This window comes from Propithecus coquereli, unplaced genomic scaffold (genome assembly GCF_000956105.1).
Source record: "Propithecus coquereli isolate 6110/MARCELLA unplaced genomic scaffold, Pcoq_1.0 Scaffold66, whole genome shotgun sequence".
NCBI classification, from domain to species: domain Eukaryota; kingdom Metazoa; phylum Chordata; class Mammalia; order Primates; family Indriidae; genus Propithecus; species Propithecus coquereli.
Genome location: NW_012152618.1, coordinates 5,815,810 through 5,830,499, shown reverse-complemented (window position 1 = coordinate 5,830,499; position 14,690 = coordinate 5,815,810). Strand labels below are relative to the sequence as shown.

At 41.1% G+C, this 14,690-nt stretch overlaps 1 protein-coding gene across 1 annotated transcript in view; it reads right to left on the bottom strand.

Moving 5' to 3' along the window:
* The window catches only part of PCNXL2 (pecanex-like 2 (Drosophila)), a 275,717-nt gene that overhangs the window by 143,703 nt on the left and 117,324 nt on the right, over positions 1–14,690 (bottom strand). The gene's annotated exons all lie outside the window — the stretch shown is intronic.

Below are 14,690 nucleotides of genomic sequence, written 5' to 3'. Positions count from 1 at the left end.
AAATAAATACAGGTCAGCATCCTAATTTTTCAAGTCGATTGATTTCTTCATATATAATTTACTGGGACCAATGAAATGAGCTGTCACAAAACATCAAGTCAACTCAGAGTAAGCACGAGTGCAAAGTGAGGGATGAAGAGTTGGAAAAAATCCCATGGGCCTTTCTCCTTTTAAGCTGGATTCACTTCTGTGGCCGGGGCTAGTTTCTAGGCTTTCCTCTCTCTCTTTTAAATTTTTAAACCCACAATCAAATCCCTGGACAATCTATGCAAATAAGGGAAAGCTGATTCCCAACCCCGGGTCACTGTGAATCTATTACATTTTTCCGAGCATGTACAACAAAGGAAGTACCATAGAGAGTGAGGTCTGTTCCCACTAAGGGCTAACTGAGGTTTGAAGTCATACTAAGCTGGGTTTGCAGTCTCTACCAACCACCAGTGTGTGACCTTGAACTGCTACCTTTGTCTTTCTGAGCCTCAGGGTTCTGTGTCTCCCCCCTCCTCTGAGTCTGTCACTGGGGAGGGATCAGCTCTCTCCCCTGCTTCTCATGGTGAGCGATGAGGTAGCATGGAATTCATGCTTGGAGCACCTCTTGCCCATCTCTCTCTAGCGTTTCTCTCTGGGGAGGAGTAGCAGCTGGTCCAACTGGTCAGAGCATGAACTTCCTCAGGCCACATTATCGGGGGTAGGGAAATGCTCATTTCATCCCTGCCTCAAGGGTCCAGAAGGAGAGCTGAGGCTTCTCCTCTGCTTCCCACCTCTGTGAGGAGAGCACAGCAGATTCAAACCCAGGATCCTCAGGTCGGCCCATCCTGTTCCCTGCCCATGCTCTGTCTGCCAGAAACTGGGCGGGTGCAGTAGCCCCTGGGACTTTATGTAAAGGATCTCAGGAAGCAACACACACAGGCCCGCACATATGCAAGACTGGAAACTGATATTTTACTTTCCTCTTTATATGGCATTCATTTCTATATAAGAATATATTATCTTTGTAACCCCAAAACACAAAAACTACCTTCATTTGACTAAAAATATGAAGAGAGGTTTGGCATTCAAAAACCTTACTTGAGAAGAATTCATTCAAATGGAGTAGGAATGGTGAGAATGGTTAGAGTGAAAGTTCTTCATGATATGGCTAAATAATGTTTTATAAGAACAAACCCCCCAACAATCAACTTAATAAATAGAAGAGAGATACAATGAGAAATTATCAAGATAAAAATAAAAAGACATTTTACTAACAAATGAAACAGGGAAGAAAAGTAGGAGGATTATAAAATTCAAAAAGTAAAGATGTTGGGTAGGAATTTAACTTTGGGTATTCTTAATGGACAATGTGTAATATTTTCTGTAATAGATTTGGAAATGTGTTGTTTCACAATGAATGAATTTTTTTATACATAACTAATAAACTCTAGGTATATTACACATTTTACATACAGATTAAAGGATTTTAATCTTTTGTAAAAGTATATACAAATTAAAAAAGAAATTCAAGACTCTTCCTCCATTCCCTTAGCAAATGACTCGGACCCCTCCCTACTTCCTAGAGAACATGGAGTCTACGAGGCACAAATTCCCTCCCATCTATGTTCACAGCCACCTTCTCGCTCCTCCTGCGGCCAAGCCCCACGGAGGCCCTGGATCCCACACTCCCGCCATCTTGGGAAAATAGACACATCCCAGTCTCCTCTGTGCGAAAAACTCACCTTCCACCCTGCATCTCCTTCTAGGGCTCACTCTGTGCTTTTTGCACAACCAAGCTTCTTGGAAAGCTTGTCAATATCTCGTGATCCCATTTCCACATCTCCTACTTGCTGCTGAAACTTCTGCCCCTGGGCGTTTGTGGCTACCCCTGCCCTGAACTGCACAGGACAAGGCCGCTGGTGACCTCCTGACTGCCGAATAACTGATACTTTGATACTTCGCAGTGTATCTTACTGGGCCTTTCTGAGGCTCGAAACATCATTGGTCCTTCCTTCTTTTTGAAGCTCTCTCTGTCCTCAGCTTCCCCATTCCACCATCCCTGGCCATGATCACGCCTTTCACATTCTTTTCCCATTTTCTCTGTAGGCTCCTCTGCCTGCACCCCTGGTCATTTGCTTTCCTTCTTCTTCATTAGTTTTCTCATTTTCTTGAGCTGATGTCTTCAACACCCATAACTTTGATTATTACTTCCATGCTGATGACACTCAAATCTGTAATACTCTCCTGGACTCCAGACCTGATACTCAGTTGAATAGCTTCATCTGATGTCCCAGAGGAGCCTTCAAATACAACATGTTAAAAACTGAACTCTGTCAACCTCAACATACCTTCTCTTCTTCATACATTCTTGAATTCACTTAGCCACACAAGCAATATACCTTGGAGTCATCCTAAATCAGTTCTTCTCACTCAGAGCTGCACGTAAGAATCACCTAGGGGCAAGGCTGAAAAACACTGTTCTAGATCAGTGACATGCAAATAAATCACTTGGTAAAACGCTGAGTCTGGCCAGCAGATCTGGAGTGGAGCCAGACATTCTGCATTTCATTTCTAACGAGCTTCTAGGGATGTGGAGACTGTTGGACCTCAGGCAGTACTTTGAGAAACAAGAGCCAGCAATGTCAGAGTCCCCTGGGAATGTGTTACTAACACAAATTCACAGATCCAGTTCTGGACCTACTGAATCATAAATTTTGTGTGTTGGGCCTGGCAAGGAAATCTATGTTTTAGCAAGTCCTACAGATGATTCTGAAACATGCTCAGGCTTGAGAACCACTGTTCTGGATGATCTTCTTGTACACCTGCAGAACTAGGCTGTGTCGGTTCCATGTGCTTACTCTTTGCATATCTATCCCTTCCTTTCTGTCTTCAATGCTCAGAACCTTAATCTCTTCTGTCTAAAAAATTATAATTGTCTTCTATCCAGATAAAGTCTCTCTTTGCTCACTCTGTCATTTGTGTGCACTGGATCCCATTCCTTCTTTCCCACGGGTGGGACTTTTCGCTTTGAATTGTCCTCCATCCTCCTGCATTACCTGCTTTCTCTCTCTTTTTTTTTTTTTTTGAGACAGAGTCTCACTGTGTTTCCCGGGCTAGAGTGCCATGGCATCATCCTAGCTCACAGCAACCTCAAACTCCTGGGCTCAAGCAATCCTCCTGCCTCAGCCTCCCGAGTAGCTGGGACTACAGGCATGCGCCACCATGCCCGGCTAATTTTTTTTTTCTATGTATTTTTAGTTGTCCAATTAATTTCTTTCTATTTTTGGTAGAGACGGGGTCTCACTCTTGCTCAGGGTGGTTTCGAACTCCTGAGCTCAAACAATCCGCCCACCTCGGCCTCCCAGAGAGCTAGGATTACAGGCGTGAGCCACCGCGCCCGGCCTGCTTTTTCTCTCTTTACTGCATCATTCTCGTTAGCAAACAAACATACTCTAATATCTTCCATCCTAAGGAGGAAAAAAAGAAAGACCCTCTCTTGCCCCTGCATTTCCTTTCAGACAGCAGTTATTTTCCAGGTATTATCCCACTTCTTTGCTCCCCTTTTTAACAATTTCTCAAAAAAGAAAAAATTGGCTACACTCATTTTCTCAGCAACCTTACCTTCCTTTATTTTCTAAGTCTACTCCAGCCAGATTCTCATCAAAATTGCTCCAAAATTGCTTTGTTAAGGTCACCATGACCTCCATATTGCTACATCCCATGGTCAATCTCAGTTCTCACCTTGCTGAACCTCCCACAGTATGTGACCCAGCTAATTGCTCCCTCCTGCTTATAACTCCCTACATGATCACATCAAGTCCCTTGGCTTTAAGTATCATAGGCTGATGACTACTAAAAAGATATCTCCATCTACAGTCTCTTTTTGAAATCCACATCAATATGCACAACTACCTACACAACATCTCTTGGGTGTCTGATGAGCATCTTGAGCAAATGTCTTCATTCCACGCTCTCTCACCTAAACCTGTTCCTCCCAGTGTTCACCATTCAGTCATCCCACAAATCATTACTGAACGCCAATTCTGTGCCAGGCAAGTTTTCAGGCACAAGGGATGACTGGTACCTAATACACAATTACTGCTCTCATGGAGCTTACATTCTAGGATGTAAGCAATACATGATCAATATAATAAATAAGGAAATTACATAGTATGTTAGAAGCTTATAGGTGATGTGCTATGCAAAAGAAAAGAGTAGAGAGAAAAGCATCAAGAGTACTAGGGTAGTTCACGTCAGTTATGATGTAAAATAGGATGATTATGGGAGGCATAATTGAGAAGGGGACACCTGAAAAGCAGGATGCCATTTGAACATCATCTCATTAAATGGCACCACCCATTTACCTAGTTTTCCAATGCAAAATCCTTTCTCTACTCTCTGTTTCACACCTTCTTTTCACATACCCCACCTATAAGCAAATCTTATTGGCTCTACCTTCAAAATCTACCCCAAATTCAAGCACACCTCTCTTCCTGCAATTCTCTCACTCTGGTCCAAGTCACCATCATTTCTTACCTAGATGAATGAACCTTCCTTAAGACTAGCTTTCTTTAATGTCTCCACACTTCCAGTTTATAATCCAACCAGCAGCCAGAGGGATTTTTTAGACTTTGTTACTACCCAACCGTGAAGTGTCCAATGGCTTTCTATTTTAACTATAACAAAACCTGTGGCAAATGAGTTTTATTTAGCTGATGTCCAAAGAGTCACACTTTCCTTAGTGTGGAGCTGATGTTGGCAAGTGGCTGCCCAGCTGGGGGTTACATTTCTTGGTCATTCCTAGATAGAGGAGGACCATGCAACTCATTCTTGCCAACACAAATGAGAGCAAACACTATGTGTCCCTTCCAGGCTGAGGTGGTTGAGTGCTGAGTGCATGATCCACCATGCTGCTTCTTCCCTCTGTGTGCAGGCTCAAGGATGTTAGGATTCAAAGTTGACCTTGAGACCACAACGTGATGGGTCCACAAGACGGAAGAAGCCTGGTCCTTAAGTCACTATGGCCTCCACTGTGCAAGGGGCAATCGCTAGAAGAGTCTTCCGACCAAATCCCCACTGGACTTTGCACGAACAAAAAAGATGCTTTTATAGTATTAAACCACTGAGATTTGGTAGTGTCTGCTATGATATTTAGCCTCCTCTCGCCCCTCAAGAAATAGAAAATCTAAAGTCTAAAGTCCAATCCATGTCTTAGAAGACCCTAAATGATTTGGTGCCTTGTTATCTTCCTAGTCTTTTTCCAGTCACTTTCTGCATTACTTCCTGTCATCTAACCTGCTGGCTTCAGTGATACTCCTTGAATATTACATATGCCTTTGTTCCCTTTTTGGAGCTTTGCATCTGCTGTTCATTCTACCTGGAACCTCCTCTGCACGTATTTCAGGCTCACTCCCTCACGCCGTGGAGGGCCCTGCTCCAGTGGCACGTCCTCAGTGGGGCCTTCCCTGACCTCCACATCTACACCAGTCTCCTCCCTTCACTATTTCTTTACTCAAATTTATTTTCTCTTTGTAAACATATCTCAATTTGATATCTTATGTATTTATTTATGGTTTATTTATGGTCTGCTTTCCCCACTGGAGTGTAAGCTCCACAAGTGTAAGGACTTTTCATGTTCACTGCTGGTATCCCCGGTGTTGACATAGTAGTCCCTCAATTAACATTTGTTGAGTTAATGAATGAATGATCTCCTTCGTTCCAGTTTCTTTATACTCCAGCTGTTTTTCTGCCCTGTTGCCACTAAAGAGCTATTGAAAATATAAATCTGACCATGGTATTTCTATTGCTAATAGCCTTCAACAGTTCACCACCATCCATCCCTATCTGTACATTCCAAGTACCCTAACACGGCATATAAGACGTTCCACAATCTGCCGCTCTGGAGTCGCCTTCTATCAGCTTTCCACTTACATTCTACACTGAACCACACCTAGTTACTTGAATGAGTCATGCTGGGTTTTTAAAAACCTTTTCATTAACTTTGTGGGCACAGAAACATGCACAAATCATACACATAGAACTGCGTCCCTAGCACCTAGATTAATAAACATCCTCAAAGCCCCCCATGCCTGCTTAGTCACTGGCCCACAAGGTAACCACCGTCTAGCCCCAGACACCATTGTTTAGTTTTGCCTACTATTCTTTTGTGTCTTTTGTTCAACATTACGTTTGTGAGCTCCATGAACATTTTTGTGTGTCACTGTAGTTCATTCATTCTTATTGCTGTATAGTAATCTATTATGTGAACATATGCAGTTCATTTTTCCAGTCTACTGCTGAAGGACATTTGGTTAGTATGTAGTTTATGCCATTAAGAAGAGTGCTGCTATAAACATTCTTATATACATCTTTCATAGACATATGTGTACATTTATGTGGAATACTTAAGTGTGGAAATGCTAGGTTATTAGATGTGCTTACAGAAAGCTTCAGCAGATAAACGCCAAACAATTTTCCAAAGGTATCATGCCAATTTATACTCCCACAAACAGTGCAAGAGAGTTCCTTTTATTTGTTCCACATCCTTGCCAAAGCACTTTCTCTCCTCTTCAGTTTTGCCATGCTGGTGGGTGTAGAGTGGTATCATATTATGGTTTTATTTTACATTTCCCTGATGACTAATGCAGTTGAGTACCTTTTCATATGTTTACTGGCCATTTGGATATACACTTTGGTGAAGTGGTTCTTCATGTCTATTATCTGGGTCTTTTCCCTATTGGATTATATGTATTTTCCTTATTGATTTTTTGGAGTTCCTTATACATCTTTGGTATGAGTCTTTTAGCCAGTATATGTATTGAGAAAATCTTCTCTTATTTTATGGTTTGCTTTTCACTGTCTTAATACTATAGTACCTTTTTAAGAAAAGAAATGTATAATTTTTTTTTTTTTTTTGAGACACAGTCTCACTCTATTGCCCTGGGTAGAGTACAGTGGTGTCATAGCTCACAGCAACCTCAAACTCCTGGGCCCAAGTGATCCTCCTGCCTCAGCCTCCCAAGTAGCTGGGACTACAGGTGTGCATCACCACACCCAGCTAATGTTTTTTCTATTTTTGATAGAGACAGGGTCTCGCTCTTGCTCAGGCTGGTCTTGAACTCCTGGCCTTAAACAATCCTCTGGCCTTGGCTTCCCAGAGCTCTAAAATTACAGGCATGAGCCACCACTCCCAGCCGAAATACATAATTTTAAAATATTCTAACACCTCACTTGTTTTTTCTTTTTAGGGCCTTTGGTGTTGTGGTAAGAGAGAAATATCATGACTGTGTTCTCACATGTTTCATGACTACGTTCTCCTATGCTCCCTTTAAGACTTTTATTGCTTTATCTTTCACATGTGGATCTGTGTATAGTGTAAGACAGGTGCCACCATTTATTGACAACAACTTGCATTTCCCCCTGCGCTACAGTGAACCATGATGTTTTACATGCCTCTGTATGTGCTGAGTGCATTCCTGGAATGTCCTTCAGTATTTTCTGCTTGAGAAACTCCTAATCTTTTTACAGGACCTGGCATCCTGCCTTCTGGAAATTTAGGGACCCCCTAGTCCCTCTGCTCTTAATATAGTGGCTGCCTAGGGCAGGACATCCTAAGTGTCCATTCTGGTGGGAGGAGAATTTACCACTGGCACTGTTTAGACTTGTCAGTACATGGTGACAGTAAAAAGGAGTCACTTTTCATTGGCATTATCATTGTTCTTAAACTCTCTATAAACCACGCACCCTCTTTCTGCCTGTTTGCAGGTGGAGCCCACTACACCCCTCCCTGGTGCTCTACGACAGCACCGCGTATCGAGTACCCATCAGGCGTCTGCCAGACTCTGAGCCGAGGGTTCTGTGTGCGCAGGTTGAGCATCCCAAATCCGAAAACCTGAAATCCAAAATGCTTCAAAATCTAAAAATTTTTGAGCATAAATATGACACTCAAATGATCACATTCCACAATCCAAAAAAAATCCAAAATCCAAAAACACTTTTGGTTCAAGCATTTTGGATGAGAGACACTCAACCTGTATTACTCCTAGTTTCAAGGCAAAGAATGTTCTTCTTTCACACTATCACTGTACACTGTGAATTCCACAATTTCAGTAAATGTCACAACATAGAGTCATTACTCATTTAAAAATTAAGCTACTAGATTCTGAGTTTTTCAAGGGTAGGTGCTGTGTCTTATTTGGTTTAGTGCTTAAAGTACCCAGCAGAGTACCTGGCAGAGAGTTGGGGTTCAAAGGATGTCTGTTTATTATCTTATCATTTTTAGTGGTTCAGAGAATTTCGGGTAATTAAATCGAACAGAGGGACTAAGAAAAGGCAGCCCTTTGGAATTACTTTTTTGATTACAAAAGAAAAAACTCTCTAACCATAGCATATTAAATAACACTTCCTATTTTAATCTCTTATAAAGTACAATCGGTTACAGTTTGGTTTCCTTCTATACACAATTATCTTTTCTGATTTCTCAATTTACAAGAGATCAACAGTGTCAAACTGAGGCCATCACATCAAATGCAATCCAGCCTGCTTATAAAAATACATTTACAGAGTTCTATCAACATTTGTCACCAATTCAGAGAGACATGACAACCTTAGCTGGATTCCTGCAAAAAAAGGTAAATGAAGAGAAATATAAGCCAATATCTTCCCAGTGCTGTTAGAAAAACATGTGAATTAAAAGAAACGTTTGAGCAGCTCATCACTGTAGAATAGCCTGGGCACTTTTAGATGGGGGGGGTGTGAGCCAGATTTTCAAAATCTCGTCACATTTACTTTTAGAAAATTATATTTTCCAGTTAGTGAAGATAGACCAATTTAAGTGGAGGGGCACAGTCCCATTGCAGTCTACAAAGATTTACTGCAGATCCCAATAACAAAGGTTTTTCGTAAGAATTTCAGTTTACTCATCCCAGAAACACATAAAGCAATGAATTTTCGAACAAAATAGAAGCTACTAATAAGCTCTGAAGTCACTATCTGTGCCTTTCCAAATATTTGAGAGTGAAATTACTTGTTCAGTGAGACTTTAAGTGTCAGAGCTGCCCAGGATGTGTGTGTGTGTGTGTGCAGGAGTGTGAAACTACAGTTGACCCTTGAACAACACGGCGTTAGCGGTGTCAACGCTCGCACGTTGAAAATTCGAGTTTAACTTCTGACTTCCCCAAAACTTAACTACTGACAGCCTACTGTTGACCAGAAGTCTTGCCAATAACAAACAGTTGATTAACACGTTTAGTATGTTTTATGTATTACATACTGTATCCTTACAACAAAGTAAGCTAGAAAAAAGAAAACATTATTAGGAAAATTATAAAGAAGAGAAATACATTTACTATTCATTAAGCAGAAGTAGATCGTTATAAGGGTCTTCATCTTCCTCATCTTCAATTTGAATAGGCTGAGGAGCAGGAGGAAAAGGAGGGGTTGGTTTTGCTGTCTCAGGGGTGGCAGAGGTGGAGGAGGCTGAAGCGGAGGCAGGAGAGGAGAGGCGGGCACACTCGGTGTTAACTTTTATCGAAAAAAATCTGTGTATAAGTGGACTCACGCAGTTCCAACTCGTGTTGTTCCAGGATCACTCGTATATCATAAACACAACTTTAAGGCGAGTGATGAAGACATTTAGTCTTTCAGAAGACTTGGGATGCAAGCTCCATTCTGTTGTCTGACTCTAGAAAAGCGTGTTGGCAGGCACTGCATTTAACACAGCCATGATAACATGTATGGAGACTAAGGCCCTGGCTCTTTACCAGATGAAAACTGAGTCTTCAGGTAGAATCAAAGCAAGACGAGAGCCATAAAGGAGCTCTAAGTTGGACTTTTGAAGGAAAAAAGAACTTGGAGAGAACTAAAAACCATTTCATTCATAAGTGACAAAAATCTTTATTATTTTTTTAATAGAACACTTGCAGTCACAAAAAAAGACAGTTAGAAGCCAGGTTGAACTGCATAATTCAGCTCCAGTACTACCCAAGGTGCTGCAAGGGAAATGAAAGTGGCCACCGCTGACATCTAAATGTAATATAAAAGCTGCCACATGCCTTCCGCTGATTAATTTTGAATCTCTAGATGAGAAGACAGCAAATGCATTTGCACTGTGCACATACTGGTAAGCACAGGTATACACGCTGTTTGTTAAGGGAAAAAAAATTTAGGTAAAGATTCATCCCAAGGCATAGTTGTCCTTGTGGGTATTCAATACAACACTTAGCCAAAGCAAGGATAAGAAAGGGTGTGGAAAAGGAGTTAAAGTAAATATCTAGGAATGACAGAGCAGAGAGCAAATGCCAGAGATCACCATGTCCAAACCTTTGACTTCAGGTTCTCTTGAACCTGCATATTGACAGAAAATAAATAATTCCATTTTAATTCTTACCTACCTTAGAATCATTCTACCAACCTCAGTAATTTATGCTAATGACATGCTTCGATCTCTAAATATAGAAAACATTTAATGGATATATGAAATTTATACTGAATGTTCATAGTTAAAGACAGAGGGGGAAAAATTGAAAGATGAATAATAATGTAGGAAGAAGCTAAAACAAAAGTGTAAGTCCAGAATTCTGATTTCTCAAAGATTAAATTTAATCCTTCTTACAGGACAATCATGAAAAGCTAATGAAAAGGAATGCAAATGCAATAGCATAATAAATATATTTCCTAAGTCCCCAGATTGTCTCAGTGTTCATATAAAGTTAAAAAGAAAATCTTTGCAATGATATTTTATAACTGCCTTTCTCTAATGTACTGAATATGCAAAGAGACCATGAAAAGACATTACTTTCGCATTATTATTTCTCTTTTCTCTGGAATATTAGGCCCTTGAGAAAAAGATTGTAAACTAATTGTGCCATTTACAAGTTTATGTATGACTCATTACGACTGAAAGCTTTGCATTTTGTAAAGGGTTTTCAGGCTGTGTTTTATTTAGATGCTTTATGCTACTAAAATAACTTCTCAATAATTAAAAGTTAATCAGAAATTCTCAGTATGTTTTTAGCTTTAGGAAGACAATCTTCACCAATTCAAATCTTGAGTTATGATTAAGGCTGCAAGGATACAAGGCTTCCTGCCATATAGGGGCCAGACTCATTTCAATAGGGGTACAGCTCACATCAGCTAGCCCTGGTCATCCCTGTGGCATCTAAGATAGAGAGACCCTGCAAAGTGGCATGAACACATCTGTGCTGTTAGCATCCCCTTGTTATAGACAATTGCTTTTTTCTCACTCTCATCTTGCTGGCTGGACTAAATCTCAGATTGCAAAGTCCTTAGCACTAATATGTACACATGTCATTTATTGTCTAGAAATAGGCTTCACTTCCGAAACCAGAAGCATGAATTGAGGGTAATCATTCTTAATGTTTAGGAAACCACATCACCCTGCTCCTTAAAGCTCTTGAACTCTCCTTAGGATAAACCCATGGTCCCTGACTTTTCCATTCCTCAAATAAGCTAACTCAGGGCCACCCATGGCTTCTTCCCAGGCCTGGAATCCTTGTCCTCCACTTCGAGGGCTACCCCTCACTTATTTGTCAGGCTTCAGTCTAAATGTCACTTCCTCAAGGAACCCTTCCTTTTCCCTCAGATCTAAATGAAGACTTTTCTGTGCTCCCTTGTAGCCCCCTATACACTCCCTTCATTGTGCTTTATCTGCATGATCGACCTCCAGCTCTCGAGAAGGCTGCAGCTACAGCCAGCAGGGCCGGGGCCATCTTTCTCAGTCACAGTCAGCATTCAGCACTGGCCTTTGTCCACAGTAGCCACGCAGTAAATGTCAACTACCATACGTGATTAACTGATTAATTCATAACTTAATTAATGGAAGAAGACAGCCGGCAGAGCAAAGTCTGAGGAGAAGCTGGCACTTCCCTACGGGGGGTACTACCTGTTTTGTAGGGGTACGGCATTTACCCCAGGTCGAAGCGTTCTGTTTTCACAGAAGGTACGCTCTCCAACGCCCCAGCACCCTACACAGTCCCTGGCACAGGACGGGTATTCTATAGATATTTTTGAATGAATTAATAAACATTCAACATCAGGTTCAACATCATCATAAACTTCTCAAAGAAATACAAGGTGGGAAAAAGCAACATTAGGGAATCAGAATATTAAAAGTTTACATTTTTCAAGGAATAAAAATGTTCCTTTGTTTCCTTAGTGGGTTTTCACTTCTAAGCATCATGCTTAGAAAATTCTTTTTCTCTTCCCCAAACCAAGACTATATCACTTGACCTACATTTTCTTACCGTGCTATTCTGGTTTCTTTCTTTCTTCTTCCTTCATTTTCTAAGACATTTTAAATCTTTAATACATCTGGAAATTCATTTGATACAAAGTCTAACTTATTTTTTTTAAAAAAAATGTTCAGCCCATTTCCCCAAAACCATCTCACTGACTTTTCTCATTAGTTCAGCGGGAATAAAAATGTTTCCCACATTTCCTCAAATAGAGGGAGAAACTCTTGGCAGAAATAGTGTGATCAAGGGCTTTTTCTTCTTGACAGAAAGGTCCTAGATTAACACCAAACCATAACATTCAAAACTGAAAAAAGCTAATGAAACCATTTATACATTTTTCACATGAAGAAGGTTTAAGTGAACATTTTCACATGAAGAGAGTTAGGAGAAAAATTCAAATGTTCTCACTCTGGACACGTGACACGAGGCGCTTCCTGTTAGAACCACCATCTTGCCAAGACTGAGGATTACGCGCCTGCTTTTGCAGCCTCAGTACCCAGCACAGTGCCTCGGATGCAGCAGGTTCTCAATAAATGTCCAATTCAGAAAATCAGAAATCCTCCCCTATGTGAAGTACGATTTGTAGATTATTTAAATTATAAGATTACTTTAAAACACCCTTTTTATTTTCCACAGCATCTCCATATACTATCCTATCACAAAGTGCTATGAGGGTCAAGCTACTTCAGCTAAGAGTCCAACAGATCTACCTTAGGGAGACTGAGTCAAGACTCACCACGGTGGCTGCACTGACTGCAGCTGAGAACTGGCATCATTTGCAAAATGCCCTCTCTCCCTTCCTATGCATGTTGTGCCAACACAGCCCAAGCCGCTGCAGGACTGTCCTGTATATATTATGTGCTACATACTAAAACTTCCTGATTTTTAGGTTATTTTTTTAATACTCCTCCAACTACTGACCATTTATTTTATTTCCACATTGCATTAGGTTTGTCAGCAGTTTAAGGGAGAATCCCAGCGGGCACTCAGTGGACACTCTGTGGCTTGCTGGAGAGCTGGAGTCTGAGGTTGGCACCTGACCATTCAGCTCTGTCTCCAAGCCCTGTCCCTCTCACTGCTGGCTGGGGCTGGCCTGTGCTTCTCCAGGCCTCCCTCTGCCTCTTCCCACGTCAAGCAGAGGTGCCTAGATTTCACTTTTCCTTTTGCCTGCCGCAGTGTGAACCTGGCTTCACTACTGATCTCCTGCTGCCCCCTCCTGCCTTGTAGAGACTGACACAGGAAGACAAGGTTCCCAGTGGACTGCAGAGATCAGCCAGAGTGTGAGCAGTGCCTGGTAGAGAGGCAGAGAAATGAGGGGAAGAAAAGGTGTAGGCAAATAACAGCCACAGAGAGAATAATTAATAAAGCAGGCTTCCAACTGACAAGTTATTTTTTAAAAGATCAGCTCTAAGTCACTTAGCATGTGAAATGCACTTTTGCATGCAAACATCGTAGCACATGATGACTACATTATTCTGCTAATACTAGTTCAGTTCATGTTTCAAACTATTTTAGTCGCTTTGAATTAAAGAGGCTTTGGAAAACTTTCCTAGTTTCTAACTACTTCCCAAAGCTAGCATCTTTTTTTAGGTGGGGGAAAAAAGGGTGGTAAGGAGTATATTCTTCCTCCCCAGCCATGGCAAAGATGAGACCTTCCCACCGAAGAACCCCAGCATAAAGCCCCTATGTTCTGAAATCAGACAGTTCCTCCCATGCCACGTTCCTTTAACTAGCACTATATACATTTCAAAAGATTTTTACATATATTATGAGGTTTGATTTAATCACTACAGAAATTCTGTGAAATAGGTTATTCAAACAGTACTATCACCTATTTACAAAAATTTTAAAACTGTAAGACACATACATCCAGATTATAAAAGACCACCAACTGCATAGCAGAAGGCATGAAAAGAGACACAAAGTAAGGGGAAAAATGATGAGATTTCAGAACCCTGGGGAAAAGGAGGAGCATGCACTTACGGAGTGTTTCCTGCCTGCCAAGGACTGTGCTAAAGGCTTTACATTTCTTACGTTGATTGATTTACTATTAATTCCCAGCAATCCCCAATTACCAATGACAAAATTGAATCATGATGGCTAAGTACAACAAATATGTGATAGAGCCAGGATTTAAACCCACCCAGTCTTGTCCAAAAGCCTGCTCTCTGGGCCATGACACTATAATTTTCTCCTAAAACTTCCCAAAACTTTCCGCAGAGAAAAACCTAGTCACATATAAAGGACCGGGAGTCAGAAAAACATCAGACTTTCAACAGCAGCAGTGGAAGCTGGAAGACAATGGAATAATGCCTTAGGATTCTGAAAGAAAGATGTTTACAACCTGGCATGCTACACAGTACCAACTAACTGTCCATTAAGTGCAAAGCAGAATAAAACACTTTGAGACAGAAGAGATAAAGTTTCTTTCTCATGCACCCCTTCTCTGTAGTGACTGAAGGATGTATG